General features: G+C 49.5%; 1 protein-coding gene across 2 annotated transcripts in view; it reads right to left on the reverse strand.

Moving 5' to 3' along the window:
- The window catches only part of CORO2B (coronin 2B), a 151377-nt gene that overhangs the window by 117646 nt on the left and 18070 nt on the right, over positions 1-15661 (reverse strand). The window lies entirely within an intron of this gene.

Here is a 15661-nt window from a genome sequence, read left to right on the forward strand (position 1 = left end):
CTCCTTTCTCTGGCCCTTCTCACGCACACCTCCTCTCATACATAAATGCAGTCATTCACTACTGATTTGTCCTTATGACCATCATTTCAAAGTCTATACACAAAGAATGCCACAGAAAATAAGAGCTTAATAATTATAGTGCCCATCTCTATCCCTCCATATTCGTATATTTACTTTTGGACCTTTTCAATGTGTACATACATCTGCATCCAGAGCTTCTAAGATCCTCATTTGTTTTGTCTCATTCTATGTATTCCTGTGAATCTACCCCAATAAACAATGAGCAGTGTGGACACATTTCGTGTTTAGAGATGCTTCTTAAAAGTAGAAAGTTGAGGCCAGATGCAGTGGCTCATGCCTATAGTCTTAGCACTTTGGGCAGTGGAGGTGGGTGGATGGCTTGAGCCCAGGAGTTTGAGACCAGCCTGGGCAACATAGCAGGACCCAGTCTCTTTGAAAAATACAAAAATTAGTCAGCATAGTGGTGCACACCTGTAGTCCCAGCTACTTGGAAGGCTGAGGTGGGAGGATCACTTGAGCCTGGGAGGTTGAGGCTGCAGTGAGTCGAGATCATGCCACTGCACACCAGCCTGGGTGACAGAGTAAGATCTTGTCTCAAAAAAAAAAAAAAGGTAGAAAGTTGGAACCACCTAAAAGTCCAATATAAGAGGCTAATAAAATATGTTTATGTTCATATGATAAAATATAGGCATAAAAATCAGGCTTTTGAAGCACATTCCATATCTTATTAAATCTAATTCAATCAACTATAGAACTGACTGTTATTTTACATTCATCTAGGAAAAAAAAAGTAGTAATTAACTGTGACTTGCTTTCAGTTGAAGATATATCCAATCAGAGATAAAAAATTTGAAATATTATAATCAGTAAAATACGGGATAAATAATACAATGGGGAAACGCTCCTGATACAATGTTGTAATATCAAAGGCAAAAGGTAGGAAATTGTCATATACGGTCATAGGGGAAAAAAACAAAGAAGTGAAAGGAAAACACCAAATGCAAAGGGTGGTATCTTGGGAGGGTAGGATAAAGTGTGATTTCAAAATTTCATCTTTACACTTTCCTGATTTTTCAAATTTTCCAGAATGAACATAGATCATTTTTATAATCTGAAATAGACACTGTTATTTTTTTTTAAATCTATAAAAACGGATACAACGGAACAAGAGAATCATGGAGCATGTTACTCCAGACTCTGCATTCTTCTTTTCCATTATCTCCAACATGCGTGTACATATACAGAACTGGTTCCCACGAGTCATGCTCAGTGGCTCAGTGGTGAGGCGCATTGTCTCATGTTGATGAACCGAGGTTGGATTAGCTTAGTTGTTGTTCAGTACGTGAAATGTTTCCCAATTGTTTTGCTAACACAAACAAAGCTTTGTACAGAGTACTTCTTTTATTTTCCCCCGGGATTCTTTCCTCGACCGCTTCCAGGGTATGGAATGGAAGGTGCTACCTGCCATCAGCGCTGGGTGTTAGTTCACATCTTTGTGAGTGGGAGTCAAGGGACAGAGTGGTGTCTAAGGTTCATTTCCACGCTGATGCTCTGTTCCTCTATGTGAATATTCTGGACTAGCCTGATGCCCTGTTGGCCTCCCAAACCCGCCTCACAGAAACGGAAATTATTTGGCTGGGCCTCAGAGCACCCTACTCTGCAAGGTGATAAGCCATTTTAATAAGTGAAATCAACACATCAATGCCTTGGGAGTAACGTATACTCAGGTATAGAAGACAGACGTAGGATCTAGTCTGGGACCAGGTTTCTACAAATTTAAATGCGCAGGATGCTGGAGGAGGGGCTTGGTGATGGAAGGATGGGAGAACAGGAGGGGACAGAGGATGTATGAGGGAGGGGATGTGAGCAAAAGAGCAAGGGGTCTGTTGTTCCTGGAACAAGGGGGTCTGGAGATCAGGGAGGAAGACAAGCCTGGGGCCAGGCAGCAAGGGGCTTAGATGTTAAATTGGGGGGTAAACAGGGAAAGGATGCATGCAAGGCCCAAGCCAGCCCCCAGCCCTTCACTAGGCCTTGAGGCAAGCGCAGCACTTCAGGGCAGGGAGTGGTTCAACCATTTGCTTTGTAAATGAGGTGCTGGAGAACCTGTCTCCTCCTATGAAGTCCTAGCTCCTCTTCTGGGCTGTATCCATTGACTTTTAGTGAGGGCTGCTGACACTGGAACCAGAGGGCTGCAGGGTCCCTGAGGATAAGGCCCATTTCCCCAAGATCTCTGCGTCATTCAATGCCTACTACCTAAGAGGAGCTCAGTGATATTCACCTAGTTAATTCTGAATAACACATGGAATCATCGCCACATCCATTTTCTCTCTGTGCCTGAGTTTCTGGCCAGGTTTTATCAAGAGAAGGAGGGTGGGGAGAGGGGAGAGGCTGGTTGCACAATTACAGGGCCCCCTGGGGATGGGCTAGCTGGCCAATGTGGATGATTCATGCGGATTCCAGGTCAAGCTAGTGTACTGAACCAGACCGCTTCGTGCTCCCCTACCCCAACCCACCCTGCCCGCCGTCACAGTCAGAGACACGGCCCCAAAGGGCCATCCACAGGCTGCTGTACGGTGGAAAACAGCCCTCCAGTCCCAGGGCATGGGCTGACCCCAGCTCACCCCTGGGCAGCCAAAGCAACGGCTTTCCATCAGTAGCTTTTATGCCTTTGGTTAAGTCACACGACGTTCTGGGAGAAGAATGGCAGTGAGGGAGCAGTGGGGAGGGGACAGCGGGCTAGGCCTGGCAGCGGAAGGAGCTGGGAGACCAGCAGCAAAGAGAGATGAAAACTCCATTTATGCCCTCAACTCCAAGGGAGATACGGATTTGGGAGGGAAGGCCCCTGCCCTGGAGCTCAGACATTTCCCTTCCTTTTCCTCTCCATCCAAGTCTAGGACAGAAGCTCATTTCCTCACACTTAGATGCTTGATGTGGACCACAAACCAATGCCCTGCCCCAAAGCCTGCACAGCCACAGCCCTCTTCTAAAATACAGGCCCTGCTGGGAGAAATAAGATGGTCACTAACAGCCTGGTGTGACTCAGTTCACCAGATCCTCTTCTTTGCTAGATAAGGCTCAGACAGGGAACAATGGGGGAGGATAAATTATCTTGACAGCAAATGTGTCCCTTTCAGGTGACCATCCCCTCCCCCTACAAGGCCCCATGCCCATGTTGCTCTTGTCACCTACAATCCTTTTCCCTCTGCCCATCTGCCTAACCCAAATCCCAACCGTCCCCGGAGGCCCAGTTCCAATGCTGCTCCTTCCTTCCTGGAACCCAGTGCACGGTGCAGGCAGCCGGGAGCCCTGGCCTCAGCATTTCTCCAGGCACGTGGCTTCTAATTGCAAGTTGATTTCCTCTCTGCTGCACCTTGAGGATAGGGTCTGAGTCTGAGTGGTCATTCTCTTTCTCTCTTTCTCTCTCTCTCTTCCTAGTACCCAGTGGAGGTTTTGGTAAATACTTGTTGAATGGGTGGATGGAGGCTGAAATAGCAAACACAGTGGAAGGGAATGATGATGCTGATGATGACAGTGCGGAATTTCAAGTCCCCTCCTGGAGTCCCACAACTCTTCAAGCCTGAGAAAGGGCATTCGGGAGTCTGGGCAGGGGAGGGGCAGAGAACAAAGCCGTGAGGCTGCAACCATTCAGGATGCAGGAATGCTTGTTCATGGGGAGTTCCCTCCCTAGGAGAGGAGGAACTGGGAAGTAGAGGGGAGTATGTTCCCTGACCCACAGGTCTCTCATCATTCTCCAACAGATCCCTTCACTGCACAGAGCCAAGTCCTTGAAAAACAGAATGTCCCCCAACACACACACACTCACGCACGCGTGCACACTCACACTGAGCAATACCAGGAAACGGATGGGGGCTCCCTGGGGGAGAGAGCTGGGCTCCCAGCCAGCCAGTGGGTCAGCTTGGGCTGCCCGGCCTGGCCAGAAGAGTTGTCCTTCAGGCCGAAGTCCTCCAGGGGACCACAGTGTGGGGGAGGGAGAACCTGCCTTGCTGGCTTTTCTCCCAGGAGGCCTGGAAACTGTAACCACCAATGTTCAGGTCTGGGCTGGCCATGCGCAGCCAGCCACAGGAGGCCAAGCCCTGATCACATCACCCTGGGCCCCTGCCTAGCTCTTCACAAAGGAAGCGTCTGGGCCTGCAGTGGCTGTGCTCAGGCCCCCAGGTCTGGTTTGGGTTGCCTAAGTGCAAGGGAAGGAAATCTTGCTCCAGAGGTAGGTAGCAGAAAAAGTGGAATATGTTCTTTCACATTGGTGGCATTTCACTGGTGTGAAAGGACATAGCCCTCTGCAAAGCTGTGGTCTGGCAGCTGCAGCTGAGCCCATGTAGACCCCTCACTCCCACTCACTACCAAGGTCCTGTTTCATGAGGTGCTATGCTCAAGGGCATGTGATTTTTGACCAGAAGATGATAAAGGTCCTGGGGTCTTGTCTCATGGCATCTGTTCCCGGAGTCCTGGTCTGACCTCTCTTAGAGAGGAGTGAAAAAATGAGAGTTAAAGGGGCTTTTTTTTTTTTTTGAGATAGTGTCTCACTCTGTCACCCAGGCTGGAGTGCAGTAACACAATCTTAGCTCACTGCAACCTCAAATTTCTGAGCTCAAGCAATCCTCCCACCTCAGCCTCCCAAGTAGCTGGGACCACAAGCACACATCACCACATCAGGCTGATTTTTAAATTTTTTATAGAGATGGGTTCTCGCTATGTTGCCCAGGCTGGTCTCAAACTCCTGGCTTCAAGAGATCTTGCCACTCAGTCTCCTAAAGTGTTGGGATCACAGGTGTGAGCCACCGCACCTGGCCCAAAGCTCTTCATAAAAAAAACTTTGAGGCAGGTTCCATGTCCTCTCCAGTGGAATCTGGGTGTGGAAGTGACCCTATGTGACTTCTGAGGCTAGGTCATAAGGGATCATACTTCTTCCTTGTTTGTTGGAACACTTGCTCCTGGAGCCCCAAGTCATCATGTAAAACATCTGACTACTCTGAGGCGGCCATGCCATGAGAAAGCTCAAGCCGTGTGGAGACACTATGTGTAGATGCTCCAGTCAACAGTCCCAGCCCAGTCCCGCCTTCAAGTCATCCCAGTCCAGGCACCAAACATGAGTGTGAAGACACTTCCAGATGATTCTGGTCCCTCAGATGTCACCCCTAGTCATTTAGGTCTTCCTAGCAGAGACCCCAGACATTGTGGAACAGAGACAAACTATCCCCTTTGTGCTTGGCCTACAAAATCCTTGAGGCCCCTTGCTAACCCCCTCCACCTACTTCAAAAGTCCAATATCTATCTCAAGCCTGGTGAGCCAGGGAGAAAGCCAGGGGAGACTCAAGATGTTTGGAGAAGGCTCCTTCTTCTAGTACTCTCCAGCTTTGCGGGTGAAGGCTCTGACCAGCTGGCTTGCCCCTTCCCTGGTTCCGAGTCAACCCACAGTAAACAGAGGATGTATTGAGCACCTACGAAGTACCTGCCCTGTGCCAACAGCTCCAAGGGTCCCGTAATGTCTTCCATGTCCCCCCCTCCATGCTCAAGAAACTCACCCTCTATCTGGGGCCATCAGAAGCTGACCAAACATAACTCCATGTTCAGTTATGCTGTGGATTTTTCTGTGCCTGTCCCAGTTTCAAATATTCTGCCCCACTCTACCCATGAGCTAGCAAAATATCCCCATCCTTTCAATGTTTCTGTATCCAAACTGTATTTTCGACACAGCCTCTTCCACTCAGAAGCAGCTCAAAAATGCTCTCAGGCCACATGCCAGAATTTGGGGCATGGAAAATGTTTACTTTAAGGAAAGCGCCTGAGCAACAACTGCACCATTCAGTGCAGCAGGACAGTACTTACGTGTGCTATAAGTCATGCTGCCCAGATGTAAGGCCTTATGCTGGGGACCACAGGGACCATCAGTGCAGTCCTAGATTCACTGGAATTATCCAGGGAGCTTGGAATAAATGCTGATGCCCAACCACAGCCCAGAGGCTGTGATTCACTGGCCTGGAGGGATCTCCTTCTTATAGTACTCTCTATGTACTATAAGACTCTAATATGTTTGCTTGGCTAAGCCCCACCACCCTAACTCCCTTTGCCTGAGGTCATTCATTTCTCAGGGCTTTAAACACCATCTACAAGCTGATGGCTCCAAAATTCCTACTACTGGTCTAGGCCTCTTTTTTGACCATTGGACCCTCCTTTTGGATTCTTGCAGTCACCTTTGACCTAACATGGTGGAACTAAACTACTGGTCTTCCCCCCACCCCAGTCTGCTTCTCTGCCACCATGACTTTCAGTAAACAAGGCTTCACCCAGCCAGCTGCTCACCCTCAAAACCCAAGAGCTGGCCAGGTGCCGTCGCTCACTGCTATAATCCCAGCACCTTGGGATATATATCGAGGTGGGCGGATCACAAGGTCAGAAGTTTGAGACCTGCCCGACCAACATGGTGAAACCCCATCTCTACTAAAAATACAAAAATTAGCTGGGTGTGGTGGTGGGCGCCTGTAATCTCAGCTACTCAGGAGGCTGAGGCAGGAGAATTGCTTGAACCCGAGAGGTGGAGGTTGCAGTGAGCTGAAATATTGCGCCACTGCATTCTAGCCCAGGCAACAGAACGAGACTATGTCTCAAAAAAACAAAAGCAAAAACAAAAACAAAAAAACCCCAAGAGCCCTCTGTGACTCCTCCCAGCCCACTTCTAGGTCCTGTCCATTCTCCCTTCACTTTCCAGTCTCGAAGCATCTGTACTTTCCAAATAATTTTTACACAGTTATAATCATGATATGCGTAAAACTTTATGTCCCACCTTTTTCACTTAGCAAAAATATTTTCCAACATTGCTATATCATTTTGGTATTATAATTTTTAATGGCTGCAGAATATTCCATTCAATCAAAGATTCCTAATTTACTCAGCCAGTCTCATACCGTTAGGCCTTTATTTTGCTCCCAATGTTTCATTGTTATAAATAATGGCGTGATGAGCATCTTGATGCATACAGCTTTTCCCCGCCTTTGGATTATTTCCTTTGGACAGGTTCCCAGAAGCGGGATTACTAGGTCACAGGATATGGACATTTTTTTGGCTTGTGGTGCCTGTTGCCAAATTGCTCTCCAAAAGGGTGATACCACTTTATGTGTCTTTGATAATGGTTTATACAACTTTGGACAACACTGCCATAGGACCCAGGGCAGTGCTAAGCAGCTGGGAGACTGAAGTTTTTCTTTTCAAAACTTCTCTTTTTTTTTTTCTTTTTTGAGACAGAGTCTTGCTCTGTTGCCCAGGCTGGAGCAGAGTGGCATGATCTCAGCTCACCACAACCTCTGCCTCCCAGGTTCAAGCGACTCTCCTGTCTCAGTCTCCTGAGTAGCTGGGATTACAGGTATGTGCCACCATGCCCAGCTAATTTTTGTATTTTTAGTAGAGACAGGGTTTCACTATGTTGGCCAGATTGGTCTTGAACTCCTGACCTCGCGATCAGCCCGCCCTGGCCTCCCAAAGTGCTGGAATTATAAGCGTGAGCCACCGTGCCCGGCCTCAAAGCTTCTTAACAGCTTGCTTAATTTTCTCCTAATTATTAAAGTAAAAAATGCACAATCTAGAAAGGCAAAAAGAAAAGTATAACCATGTTAACAAAAGCACCCATAATCCCACCTTTCCATAGGTTCTCAGAAGGTGTGATTTCTGATTGTTGGAATGCTGGGATGAGGGATTGGGGCTGAATTTACACAGAAGGGTGGTTTTTTTTTTTTTTAAATCACAACTTATACATAGAGAGGACTCCAGCCTTTCCAGAGTGGTCCACTGGGGAGGACACGCACATATTCTAGCCATGCTATTGAGATCAAATCACCTTTAAAAACAAAAACAAAAAACAAACAAACAAAAAAAACCACCTTTTTAAATTTCCTGGTATGAAATTCTGCTTAGGACTGGCAAGGCATTCTTAGGGCTATCCTCAGTGATGGCAATCTTCGCCCTTGTTAATAGGGTCCTGTCAGCCATAATCCCAAATCATTCAGGAACACACTTGTTCTGCTCATGGTGGGAAAGGCGGTTTGGGGGTGGGGGCTGACCATGAAGAATGGAACCAATTTCCTGATGGTAGAAGCTGCTACTGAGAGCTGCTCTCAGAAAGGTCCCAAAACTCTGAGCAATGCTGGAGCCCTGGAGTACGCGTCAAGGGAAGGGGGCGCCCAGAGTGACAATACTGACAAGCAAAGAATAACAAGAGAATAAGAATGACAAGGGGCAGCTCATGCCTGTGGAGTGCTGACTGTGTGCCGGGCTCTGTGCCAAATGCTTTCTGTATGTGAAATACACTCAGTGCTCACAACACTTCTATGGGGTAAGAATTTGGACTCCAGCAGTCTGACTCCACAGCCTGGGCTCCTATGCTGAACCTCCTGGTGCACATGTCCTAGTATGAGCCTCTGAAGGAAACCAGATGTCCTTCTGAATTCTACAACGTGGCATGTTCTGTCTTGAGCTCCAAACTCAGATCCACCATCCCCTATGTATTAGACTGCTCAGGCTGCCCTAACAGAATGCCATAGGCTGGGGGCTTAAACAACAGATATTTATTCCTCACAGTTCTGGAGGCTGGAAGTCCAACATCAAGGTCCAGCAGGGTTGGTTTCTGGTGAGGCCTCTCTTACTGGTTTGCAGATGGCTGTCTTCTTGCTGTGTCCTCTGTGCACATGTGGAGAGACAGCGAGCTCTCTGGTGTCTCTTTTCATATAAGGACATCAGTCCTACTGGGCCAGAGCTCTGCCTTTATGACCTCATTTACCCTGGATTATGTCCTTAAAGGCCCTGTCTCCAAACACACTGGAGGTTAGGGCTTCAATATATGAATTAGGGGGATACAATTCAGCCCACAGCACCATGTCACCCCAACTCTGCCCTAAACACATGGACTCCCTGACATCTGCTGATGACATTGCACTGTTGCTGCAGTTTGTCCTCCACGAAGGCTCTTCTGTCTCATGCCTCACACTAGTATTATCAGTAAGTGTGTTTTTTTAAGATAATAATTATTTGGAGGTTACAGGCCAACTTTCACTCATCTGTGCATACCCTCTCATCCATCCACTCATTCATTCATTCAGTTCATTTATTTGTTTGACAACACAGTCATCCAGCAACTAGTTTAGTAAGCATCTGCTGCAATCATGCACTGTGTTAGCCCTGGGACTTCCATGGTGCATAAGACACAGCAGACAATTCTGCATCCTAATTCCAAACAACCTACCCACTTCTCTCTCCATCTGTCTTACTCTCTCACCCCAGGCAACCAATCTCTCTCACCTCCTATCCTAACAGACCCTTGGCAGATCCCTCCTTGAGCAGGGGGCTCTCTGACACCTTCCTGCTCAGGGGAAACAGATGGTGTTAAGCCAATGTGGAAGCTGTTTCTAGGCAAGGGATTGCAAAGCTGTGTGTCCACCCCTTGCCCCAAGAAAACAAAATTATACATATCCCAACAAGGGAAACACGTGTGCTTGCAAGATTTGTACAGGCAGTCCCTCTTTGCCCAGGAAATAGGCTTGCTTCCATGAGACGTTTTTATTAGAAAACAGAAAGGAATTGCTTCTTAGTGTTCTCAGGAAGAAAGTGGGTGTTGCACGTTGCACAGAACCTCCTTCACTGAAGTAGAGAACTATGAAACCGGCAGTCACACCTCACATCTATTGTCTCTACCTCAAGAGGGGCAATAAAAGGAAGGGAAACCCCAAAGCAGGCAGAGCTATGGGGCTCCCACCAGCCAGGCTGATCAGAGCCCTGGAGGTTACAGAACTGTGGAGGTTACAGCTGGATCCTGTTTTAACAGAGTACACGATAGGGAGAGGCGGTTAAAGACACAGTAAGAGCGCTTTTTGCTCATCTCTCTCTTAGTGACCTAAAATTTCCATATCAAAGTGAATTACAACATGTAGGTAAAACGTGTGCGTGTGTGCGTGTGTGTGTGTGTGTGTGTGTGAGATCAGCCCCTAATTTGGGCAGGACCAAATATCTCAATCATGGCAAAACCCTTCCTGTCTCTCAGTTCTTCCCTTCCACAGCACCAAGAGTGTCTTTAAAAAAATTATTTCTACTAATCAAAAAAATACATGTCAGAGTGGTCTCTTAAAACATAAACCTAGTTGTCGTTCCCCCGAATAAAGCCAGTCAACACTTCCCTCCACCCCCACTTCAGGACCAAGTCCATGGTCCTTGCAAATGGGATTATGATGGCTCCTGTGATTTGAATGTGTCTCCACCAGAACTCAGATGGTGCCAATGGGATGGTATTCAGGCAGGTCCTTTCAGAGGTGATTAGGCCATGAGGGCTCCTCCCTGGTGAATGGGATTAAGGCCCTTATTTTTTAAAAAAAACCCTTCCCATGGTGTTTGGTCTTCTGCCTTCCACCATGCCAGGACACAGTGATCCTCCCCTCTGGAGGATGCAGCTCTTGCCAAACAAACGAACTTGCTGGTGCCTTGATCTTGGACTTCCCAGGCTCCAGAGCTATGAGAAATCAATTTCTGTTCTTTATAAACAGCTCAGGTGTTTTATTATAGCAGCACGGAGGGACTAAGGCAATGGCCCTCCCGGGCCTGGGCCCTGCCCCAGCACCACTAAGTAAGCCCCAGCTGCACTCAACTTCTTTCTGCTCCTCAAAGCCCTCATTTCTTCTCCAGCCTTCGCACACACAGCCATTCCCTCGACCTCAGTCACGCTTCCCAGCTGTTCTCTTGGCCAAATTCTCCTCTTCCTTCACATCTCTGCTTCCAGGTCACCCCTGGGGCAGGCCTTCCGATGCCCCGACACTGTGTGGCTGCTCCTCCTCCAGGCCCGCACAGGCATCCTCATCCTAGCACTCCTCACACCGTGCGCTCATGGCCGCACTCCCCACCTCACACCACTCTTGACTGTAAGCTCCGTGTGGGCTGAGGCCTCTGCCACACTCACTGTTTTATCCTCGGTGCCTACCGAAAAGCATGGCACCTGACAACACTCAGAGGATGCTGGCTGAATGAGGCCCAGGGACAGGTGGGACCCTCATCCTCCCAGTGCCACCAACCCCATCCTGTCCCCGCCTACTTCCCTGGAGCCCAGCGGCAGTATCTCAACCATCTCTATATCCCAGGGCCTGGCACAGAGCTTGGCACTCAAGCCAAGAAATGTTCAAGAAACGTTTGCTGCACTAAGGGGAGAGGCTGTGGAGGAGTGAGGAGAGAACGCGGCTTTCTGGACAGCTTTTCCAATGGCTACCTCTGCCTGTCAACCATTCACACACCCACAAAACCTGCATGCCACCCCGTCCCCGTCGAGGGAGGCACACACACCACAGGAGTGCCCCTGCCTTAAAGGCTGGCTAGGAGGTGTCCTCTCCCTTTTAATTAAAAGTCAGACAGGCAACCTCCTCCCTACTCATTCCTCTCTCTCCGGTCATTTCTAGAAACCGAGAATCAGCAGGACAGCTGGGAAGAAGGTGCTGTGGTTGTGGGGAAATTGCCAGGTTTGCATCTCTCCCTCCTCACCTTCCTCCCACACTTCATGTCTCCCTGTGGGGGACCAGGCTGAAGGGCTCAAGGGCCAGGAAGCTGGAGGCTGGGCCAGGGGTGTCCCATTTACTGTTTCCATTTCCTCAAATGTCCTCTTCTCCACATCTTCCCCAAAGGCCTGGTTTTAGGGCATCCCCTCTTCCTTAGATAGAGAAGGCAAAGTGTCTGCCCACTGGTCAGCACCTATGGTCATAGTGGGCAGGAGAGCCTCTGAAGGCCCCAGAAGCCACATCCACAGAAAAGCCTCCCAGCCTAGGTCCAGGGGTGGGATGGAGTTCAGACAGAGGCTGTTAACAAAGACCCCTTTGTCTTTCGAACTAAGTCTTACAGGGACCCAGGTCTAGGGCCCCAGAGAGGAGGGCAGTGGCGGTTATCCATGCTGGAGAAGCTTGTCTGCTGGTGGGAAGGGAGTATAGTGCGTACTCAGGGAAGTCCACTCCTGGGCAGATTGTGCTGAAAAATGTCCCTGGGTCACAAACCAAGCAAGGTGGCAGAATGGGGCTGGGAAAGAAACAAACATTCAGGAAGGCTTCCTGTAGGAGGTGACACTGGAGCCAGCTCTCCATGGAGGAGTGCAATTTTCACATTTTAGAAAGATTTGCAAAACAAGCAGCACTTAGGCTATTGGAATTTGATGTGCTATGTGTGTGGTTTTTAGATGGGGCCTTGTTTGTTTGTTGAAGAAATCTTCGGCCAACAATAAGGCTGTGGGATCATTCATCTGCAAGTATCTTTTATCCCTGAAGTACTGAGACAGACTGTAGGCTACACGCGGAAACTGTCTCTACTCCCTCTGCCAGCTCCAGGTCCCCTCTGGAGGGAGCCGACCCCAAGCAGCAGGGACAGCAGCAGCAGTCCACATCAAGGGGTGGGAGGGGCATGCCTCCTAGCCAGTCTCCAAGGATGCAGTTCATTAGGATGCATCCTTTGTTGCCATGGAGACCCCAGGTCCACAGAGCCTGGCTAATAGTCCCTGAATTCACTCAGGCCTCGAGCACAATTAGACAAGATTAATTTTTGAGTCAGAGCATAATGAGACCCGGACGTCCGGAAAGCATATGGCAGCCTCCCAGGGGAGGGCAGAGCCAGGGGAGGGCACACTACTGTCACGAGGTCACCAGGGCACTGCCTCTCTTGGGTGGGAGGTCTGAGAGGCAGTGGAGAGTGCGTTCCCTCCTTTAGAATTCCTCAAGGGCAACCCAGATCTGTCTGGGCAGCATGGGGGTGGGGGCAATTGAAGAAAGGAAGAATAAGCTCCCTGTATCTGTCCCAGGTCCTTGTGGGGACAGAGTTGGGTGGCTTTATTCCGTACCCTCTGATGAATTTGCCAACAAATGCATCTTATATGGCTGAAGCTATGATGCATGTACGGAATAGATTCTTATATCCGTGCAAAAGAATATAAATACATCATTCAAAAATCTGTAATAGGGCCAGGCATGGCAGGAGCACCCAATGGGATCTGTGGTACAACACGCTTCCTCCCACTCAGGGCATGGGACTTGCCCTCTGGCAGGAGAGATAGGACATGTTCAGCTATAACTATCTCATCAGGGCAGTGGCATGAGAAGGATGGAGTTTGGAGCAAGGAGAGATCAGAGAAGGCTCTGTGGAGGAGGTGTCACTTTGACTGGGCTTTGAAAGAAGGAATCAGACTTTTCAAGTAGAGAGGGAGCAGAAAAGCAGAGGTTGAGTTTGGGGGCACCAAGCTGACTAGTGTCTGGTTTGGGCAGGGGCCAAGGAGGTAAACAGTGGCCAGAGAGTGAAGACTTTGAATGCCCAGCCAAGTGGCTTGGGCTGGGATGAGCCAAAGGATGGGGCAATGGGCTCCAGGAATACAGGCTGGTGGATCCCCTAACCCCTAGTCCCACTCGCCTAGTCCAGACCAGCTCCAGACCCAGCTTGGGCCTGTTTCCAGGACAGACTCACAGCATGGCTGCCCCAGCTCCCATCCCCACCAGCTTCCTGCAAGCAGAGTCACTCTTCCAGGCCTCAGGAGGGTCTGGACAGAACAGAAACTTTCTTTTGGCGACATTTCTGTACAAACCCCCAGATTTCTAAACAAAGTCCAGTTAGCAGATTAGTTCCTTGGTGCCCAGTAAAGAGATGGGAAGGCACAGACGAGAGCTAGGTTTGTGGAAGAATTAAAAGTCCAAAGTAAGGAGCTGGGGGGATTAGGCTGCTGCAGAGGGGCGTTCAAGGCCAAGTGGGCTCCAGGGCAGGAATGGAGTCTGGAGACAAGCATGTCGGTGCTCACCAGGGACTAGCCTCTCTAGTCTAGGGTATGAACTCCTTCTGGCTTCTCTCAGGTTGAGGCCTTTTTTAGAAAGCAGGCCTACTCTCCAGAGAAAATTGGACTGCTGCCCTTGGATCATTTTTTCCCCAGAAGGTTACTATTAGTAAAAATCACTGACCACGCATAACAGAGAAGCAGAGACAGCAAAACTTCCAGTTTGTCTCCACCCCCTACCAATGCCCACACTCACGTGCACACACACAGCAGTTCTAGAAGGGTTTAGCAATGCTAAAATCCTGAAACCCACATGGCCTGGGCCAGGAACCAGCTCAGTTCCCTGAGAGCCGGGACGCTCCAATTCCAGCCAGACTGCCCGCCCTCTTCTCCAGGGGCTGCCTACAGAGCCCAGGGCACTGAGCCTCAGCCTCTGGGATCTGATCTCTGAAACAGTGAAAATGCTCTCAGAGTCCAGTCTATGGAACAAGGTGGATGATCCAGGTGGTGGAGGGGGTCTGTATCTGAAACAAAAGTGGAGAAATCAGCACCACCTCTTTCTCCTGGGTTCTCAGTCACTGCCTCTCCACTGACTTCTAACTCATACCCACCCCCACAGACTCATCAACTTCCAAAACATCACCCTGCATCCTGCCCTCCTCTCAGCCCTCACTGGTTCCCCCTGGCCAGCTCAGGCCTCTCGCGTGGACCACCACAGTGGCCCCCTAATGGGTCAGATGCCTCCACACCCGCCAAGAGCAATGGGTCTAACTGTGCAGGCCCCTGGGAGAGGAATAGGGATGGGAGCCGCAGGCTGGACTTTTGCCTGAGGTTCCTCTCTGCCCTTGTTCATCACAGTAACCCTGGTGAAGTCTCTGAGCTCCACAGCAATGGAGCATTTTGTTTGTTTGGCCTTTTTTTTTTTTTTTCTTTATGAGAGGGAAACAGAAATTAGGGAGAAGTGATGGGCTAAAAGCAATGCTTTCGAGAGGCCAAACAGCCAGGCAGTTAACAGCATGGGCTCTGGAGCGTATTGTGGATGCAACAGAACCCTGGTTCCATTTCCGTTTACTAGTTGTGTGACCTTGGGCGTGCTGCTTAACCCCTTGGAGTCTCAGTTTCACAGAATGGGCATAGTAGCAGAAGCCATCTCCCTGTGCTTTCTAGGTATCGAAAGGGTGATATGAGATGCGTGTAAAACAATTAGGACTGCCCCTGGAACATGGTAAGAGCTGAACAAGCATTAGTGATTCTGTCCTACTCATTAGTATATTTTGTTGCTGGTGAATTAAAATCCTACAGCATCTCCCCTCCCTGTTACCCCAAAACCAGGCCAGCCTGGAAAAGATGTGCCAGCAGCCAGGCGAGCAAAGCCACCTCTCTCTGTCATTTCTCCTTGACCCGAGGAGGCTGTGCCTCTTAATTGCTCTTTGGTTTTACGCAATTTGAAATGAGCAGGCCACCAATTCCCTGCAGGAAAAAAAAAGATATATATGCTTCTGCTCAAAATACTAATGAGGTTGGACTCGAGGTGAGGCTGGAAGCGGAGGGCGGTCCCTGAGGCCTTCTGTGGAGCCCTGCTGGCCCTGCAGGAGGAGACGACCCAGTTTGAAGCACCCTCCAGAAGGCAGGCAGGAGGACAGCCACTGTACGGGCTCCATGGGCCCCAGGTCAGGAGGCCAGAGTGGCGGGGGTGGCCTGTGGGAGGGGGCATGGGGAGCGCTCGGCGGTGATGTGTGGCCATTTCTCCCCATGGGTTTGTGGATCTGGATCTTCTGCCAGGAACTCCGGGAAGACCCTGGCTGCTGTGTTGTACCCTCTCCTCCCACACCATCCCCAAGGCCTGAAGATACATCTTCCCTG

Source organism: Papio anubis, chromosome 7, assembly GCF_008728515.1.
Source record: "Papio anubis isolate 15944 chromosome 7, Panubis1.0, whole genome shotgun sequence".
Taxonomy (NCBI): domain Eukaryota; kingdom Metazoa; phylum Chordata; class Mammalia; order Primates; family Cercopithecidae; genus Papio; species Papio anubis.